The following is a 6,838-nucleotide window of genomic DNA, read 5'->3' as shown; positions in this document are numbered from 1 at the left end:
TGGGAATGTCCTGTTGAACCTGTTTTCATTTTGAAACATTCACTACTAATTAATTTTATCCAATTTAGGTTATACTCAAAGAGCTGGTAATTTTCAGTTATGTCTAATAATAATATTAATAAAAAAAGATTCTGTGCAATTTTGTAAGGAGTCACTGCTTGTTTTTATAATTGCTTTACCATCTGTGGCACTGATATGGAAAGAGACTAAGGGCTGCCAGTCCTTCTCAAATCAATGATCTTGAAATCTTCCTGATTCTTCAAATTCTCTGAAGGAATTTAAGAATTTGAAGGTAAAATTTCTGCCTATTATACTGCCTAATATCTAATCTCTTAATAGTTTCAAAGATTTCCCTCCATACATTGATTAACACTAAATCTTCTTAGATCTATTTAGGTTTCTCTGTTCCCCTGGCATCTGAGTTGTTGGTCTAAATATGTTGAGTTGGCCTAAATATATTAATATATTCCAACAGAATCCTCTTGAAAACTTCACTATAAATAAGTTTCTTGACATGCAGAAAAATGACTATCATATAGGTAATATTTTAACCAAACCAGAGGAACTCTAACTATGCAGCAACTCCCATTCTGCGCTGTAGTGTTAACATTGGGGATGGCATTAAGCCTTGACATGCTGCTGGAGGAAAGAAATCTTGAAGTCTAGGCAAAATTTTGCTAATTTCACCATTTAACATTTGAACAACATGAAAAACAAACAAATGACAACAGAAAAAAACAACAACAACAACAACAAGCAAACAAGCTAAGCATTTTCAACTGTTTTAAAACTTTAAAACACCACTAATTTCTAGGAGAAGCTAAATATGGCCTCTATCCTGCAAATTATTTTTTTTATTTTGATATATATATATATATATATACATTTTTTCATAACATTACAATTGGTATAGATCTCAGTTTTCAGTTCTGAAAACCAAAAAGTGTAGGTCTAACACTAAACTATAAATCTATATTTACTTTATTTTTAATATTGAAAGCAGACCACCCACCCTCAAAAGAAAACTAACCTCTCAGACCAACAAGGATAGCAACATATTCTACTTATTTTAGAATTTTTTTTCCGTGACAACTAACTCTTGAAATGCACACAAATTGCTGTTCCCAGGGAAAAAAAAAAGGGAGGTGGGTGGGGAGGAAGAATAATATCTTTACAGCTTTCAGTATAACATAGAATGGTATCTAAATGTGTTCTACACTCTGTTCTGAAATGTCATTAATCACAATTTCTGATATTCCAACACATTCAAATAGGTTAGTCTGTACTGATAGCTCCACACTCAATCTGTTAGTGATGACATTGGAGCTCTTGTAGCAGAAGCATTACCCATGAAATATTGAATTTTCAATATTGTGTATAAATTGAGAAATCTCCATGTCCTTTGATGCTAATTTAACACCTAATCCATTATGAAAGTGAGAGGTGATAAGCTTCCAGCTTCTCATGAGCACAATGAAGTACACCGGATGGGATCATTTTTGTCAAACAAAGAAATGAGCTTACCACAAGATTTAGAAGTAACTTCCTTATAAGTCAATTTTCTTCTCATACTTTATATTATTCTTCTCCAAACTTGAAAAACAGTGAGCTACTATAGCTACTATGTTCTTGAATAGGATATTTCATAATCAAGATGTTCTGTTATTAATGTTAACTGTAGCTAATTTTTTTTCTCATCATTTCAAATTTTGATTATAACAAATCAATAGTCAAACTACCTGAATAAATAACAAAATTATATCATTCAATGTCATGAAAGTGATTTTTTTTTTTTCTGTATACAGGCAGGTTAAAGATATTCTATCACTTCTGCTAAATTTATGGACAAATAAAGTATTGAGACTTGCTTCCTGAAAACAAAACAAAGCAAAACATTTTTTTTTCAAACTAAAGTACATAAATAAGTCAGAAATGCAGAATAGCTTGCAGTAAGTGCATTCCCAGTTAAATCAATTAAAATATCTTTCATTGGTAGTACTTGAAAGTCATGGAATGCAAAGGTGCAAAATTCAAGGTACCCATGACACTGCTGAATCTATCAAATGACAGCAGTAGAATTCAGTACAGAGGTCAACAGAATTTCTTGAGTAGCTCTATATGTATTTTTTCTCAGCAGTTTCTTGTATAATATTATAGTTTTATGATTTTCTGATACAGTGACTCATATAATAATCATGTTGCAACTTACATAGTTACAAAATTATGTAAATAAAACAATTTATTCTATAAAACAAACCAACAAACACATCCTGTGATGATAGGTAAGTCTCTGGCTTATGGAGGTTTGGTTTGCTGATTTGATTCATTCAATGCCAGTGATTGTGAGAGGAGGAAGTTGTACCAGGCAAGACTTTGGAAAGAATTATTTTAATTTAAATTCCTGGAATTTCTAGGGTACAGATAAGAAAACTACCTTTAATTGAATCAGTCAAAGGAATCTGTGTCTTACTGACCCTTAAATGAGATGCTGGATTTCTCATAAACAGAATAGACTGGGAATCTGAAAGTATAAAAATTGTTATGTTTGTTTCTACTGTTACTGTAGCATTATGAAAGTGATTAACATAATGAGAGTAATGCATCTAGTAGAATCTTTTGCTGTTTTGTTTATTTCCATGAGGGATCCAGAAAAGGATTCAACAGAACATTCTTTCAGTTTATTTTGCCAGTATTAAATCATGGTGTTGAGAAAAAGAACTGAAAATTGTTTATATAGAATTTACCTATTTCCTTTCTTCATGTATTTGTGAACGTTAAGATCTTAAAAACATAGGAGTTCCTGTTTTAGATGTTCATTTGTATTCCTTAATTTTTTGAGAAACCTCTGCAAATAAAACATATTCAAGTTCCTTTTGTGCAAAAGCATTAAGGGTTTCAATAACCTGCTCTCTGAGCAGATTAGATGGTTGGTCTCTGAGCAGTTTAGATGGTTGACTTAAGTTTCATCATCCAAATAGTGCTTTTGCCTTTCCAGTATGTAGATATACATATTTTTGTTATTGCTGCAGTTTTCTATCACAGAAATAGAAAATATTTCAGATTAAAGATAATGGTTTCCTGATTGTTGATGGCAAAAAGATGCCAAAAATGCTCACCTGAAAAGCAGTTCTGCTAAACTTGAATGTTTTGAGTTATCTCCTTCAGAATGATATCTAATGATTAAAGAAGATTACTGAAATTAGTCTCTATAGAATAATGTTAATGTTATAAATACTCAGCTTTTTTCTGAAGGTAGTTATGTTCTTGAGGTATTCATATTTACTTTTACACTATGTTTACCTTTTTATATATCTGTAAATCATTGATGGATCAATGGAACAAATAATAGACACTATTATTTTTAGTTTTATGTTGAACAATGTCTGTGGGTAACAACCCAAGTTTTGCTGGTGCCATGTTCTAATTCAGCAATACTGTATATTGCCAAAATTCCAAAAGCCTTTGTAGTGGACACTTTATCATTTTTACATGGGGAGTAGTAGTGTCATGTCTAAACTTTTGTTATTGTAAAACAATAAACACTTGATCATTCTAATCTGATCTAAACACTGAATATTCAAAAAGAATTAATGGCCCAGGTCAGTCATAAATTTCCTTCATTACTTGTTGGGATGGGCATTTTAGCAGTTACAAAGTTTACTTAAAACTTTTGCTCTGTTATTCTCATAGATATAATTTATGGGATTTGTACTTCTGTTTAAGTACTGGATACCAACTAATTCTTTCCAAATACGCTGATAGATATTTGGCTATACAGTTTTTATGTGTGCCTTCCCAGATTAATGCATCTTCAGTGTAGAGTTAGTATGATCTGTCCTATCCAAGGAGAAAGCTTTTCCTGATGAAATAATTTAGGCAAGACTGTTTTCCAAAGGCAAAGCTACATGTATATCTGCATATGTGCAGATATATACATATGTACATAAGTCTGTGTAAAATATGTATTCTGCTTAATAAGGGCATCTGCTGGAACTCTTCAAAATAATTTGTCTGGCATTAGCATGACTTTGAAAATCTCTTCTGTGCTGGATGAAGTGAAAAGATATGTAAGGGAAATAAATGCCTTATACAATTGTCAAATAATCACTGTGTATAGAAAATTACAAATGAAAAAATTGCAAACAAAACAGTTGAAACTCCAATAAAGTGCACTCAAAAGATCAGTGATTAAAAGAAAAAGAAAAATCTATTTGCACCTTACAACTTGAGTAGTGAATCATTACCCAGTTCCACTCTGCCTATCATAAATATATTGAAAATTTAGAATTAACATAACAATAAACTACCCCAAAAATAATTTAATAAAGTTTTAATATTGATTAAACTTTAAAAGTTGTGTTAAACTGTGGGTTTTTTTTGTGCAACAAGTGCAGGCAATAACAGTATTCCCTTGGGACTATAATTAAGAAAAAGGTTCCAATCTTTCCTCCTCCTCTAGTAATCCAGAAGCATCCCATTGCTAATTCTCCTGCATACTTTTAAGACTAGATATACATTAGCAAGCAGTATGATGCAACAGGATTGGAATGGCGGATTTTTTGTTTTAGTTACAGAAAACAAATTGGAGTAAAGAAGCCTAATTTTTTAACATGAAACTACTCTGTAATGAGAACCAAAGCAGGGAATTATCTCAAGATTTTCTACAAGGAGGGGATGAAAGTGCACCGCAAGTGTCAATGAACTCTGTGATTCTCTTTTAACCCCAGGTGGGAAGAATAGTCTTCAGTGCATCAACTGTAGAATGGTTGGGCTCTTGATTGAGATTCATCCTATCATGATCACAGTTTGTCACTGTGATCACTCAAAGAGTGCTTTGCAGACAGAAAATTGCACTGTTATAAACCTTCATGGGCTACTACTTGACCATTGTTATATGTTGATCACAAAATGAAGCTGTAAAAACACCAGAGAAAATATGACATTTTTAGGCAATCATTTTAACAGTTCATTTTAAACAGAGACCCAATTGTTCCTGCACCATCTTCTGTGAAACTATTTTAGGACTCAACTTTTTTTTTTTTTCTTTTTCACGGAATAGAAATGCCAGGCCTACGGAGTGCAAAGATCCCACATTCTACATAATAAGCAAGAAAAATGGCATTGACAAATCCGTGGCTGAAAGAAAACACTCGAAGAACTATATTAAAAGATATAAAACTCATTTTTAACCTTTTAACAGTACATGAAAAGCTACAAAATTAAAAGAACATAAACTACATAATAGCACAGATATCAGTTCTTCTTACATCTATCTGTAACATACTATAAATTTCCCTAGTAGTCTCCTCAATTGCTATTAGGCAAGTATTTTTATGGCCTTTATTCTATATAATTATCTGTCCATTTTGTAGCTGTATTGCATTTAAGCCACCTCTACTGGAAATCAGAGATGCCAATGAACAACTGGTATTGTCTAGCTGCATAACATAGCAGTCAAGAAGCTCTGATTTGAATAATTAGCCTGGCATTAACAAGACATGTCCTTTAAAACCAACCTTTCTATCACAACATATATATGTCAGCCTTCAGTTACTTTGATAGCAGAAGAAACTATATGAGTTGGAGGCAATCTAAAGAAGAGCAAAGCAAAAGGTTAACAGGAGTGAATGTTGGTTTATGAAAAAAGATTTGAATTTTTGTATATAATTCCTATGCTTGATTTTTTGTTTCATCTGGATTTCACTAATCTGATTTTTATTATGACATCTCTAACAGCAGTATCAACAAAAACAATGGGACAGTCAATTACTCTGGGTGGGGTGAAGAAAATCAAACAGGAAATAGAGGCACTGGGAACCTCTTAAATCACCCTTTCCATTTCAGACATTGTACCCATGGAGTAAGTCAAGCTGCACAAAATCACAATGAAGACTCATCTCATGAATTACCTGAATGAATTCCTAACAGCAAAGTGCCCTTTCCTCTGATCTGACAAAACAGTTGTGAAGGTCCCAATTGAGTGATTCTAAAATAATCTGCAGAAAATGCTGAGCCCTACCACGAATTCACACAGCCCTGTAGCAGAAGATGAAAGATAAGCTCATTGAGACCATTTATCCTCAACTGAATGGAACGTGGGTTCCAGTATGATGGGATTGGTGTTGCAGTAGGATAGAACACATAGCTGAAGCCTGAGACAAGACTGTAGCTTGAGGAGACTTAACTGGATGCAGGAAAGTGGAAGGAAATCACGGTGTGGGACCTGAGCATGGAACCTTAATTTAGAGGATAAATATATGCTGTGAGAAAGTGAGGGAGATGTGGCAGTTTCAGTGGAGAGCAAGATCTTCAGTAAGGTTGTGTTTTAGTTAAGGCTATGGGTTTGGCATATAGTAGATGGGAAAATGACGAAGGCTGTAAAGTAACAGAGCCACAGGTATGTTTGTGGGCACAGCTCACAACATAGAGGTGATACTTCCGTCTCTATTATTGCCACCAACATCAGTGATGCTTAAATGAATTCATGTGGGGTTCACATCATGTTCCCAGGGAATAAGTCTGAATTAAGAATAAAAGATGCTCACCATCTGTCCTTTCTTTACAACAGACAAGCTTCATAGAACTTTTAATAATATCTTTCTAGATATTAACTTTTATGAGAATATTTAAAAACTTTTAGAATTTTGAACCTAACTCCATATTTAATATGTATCATTCAATTTTCTGTTATGATTTGAAGCTGTACTTTGCTTCTATTTTATGATTACTGCCTCAATTTTCCTCTCCTCTTTCTGCAACATAGTTCCAGGCTATAGCATTGAAAATGAAACTTCCAAAAGAAAGTTATTTTTTTGCCTATTTTAAACTGTTCTGAAGA

Source organism: Cygnus olor, chromosome 5, assembly GCF_009769625.2.
Source record: "Cygnus olor isolate bCygOlo1 chromosome 5, bCygOlo1.pri.v2, whole genome shotgun sequence".
In the NCBI taxonomy this organism is placed as follows: Eukaryota; Metazoa; Chordata; class Aves; order Anseriformes; family Anatidae; genus Cygnus; species Cygnus olor.
Note: the sequence above shows the minus strand (reverse complement) of the source record.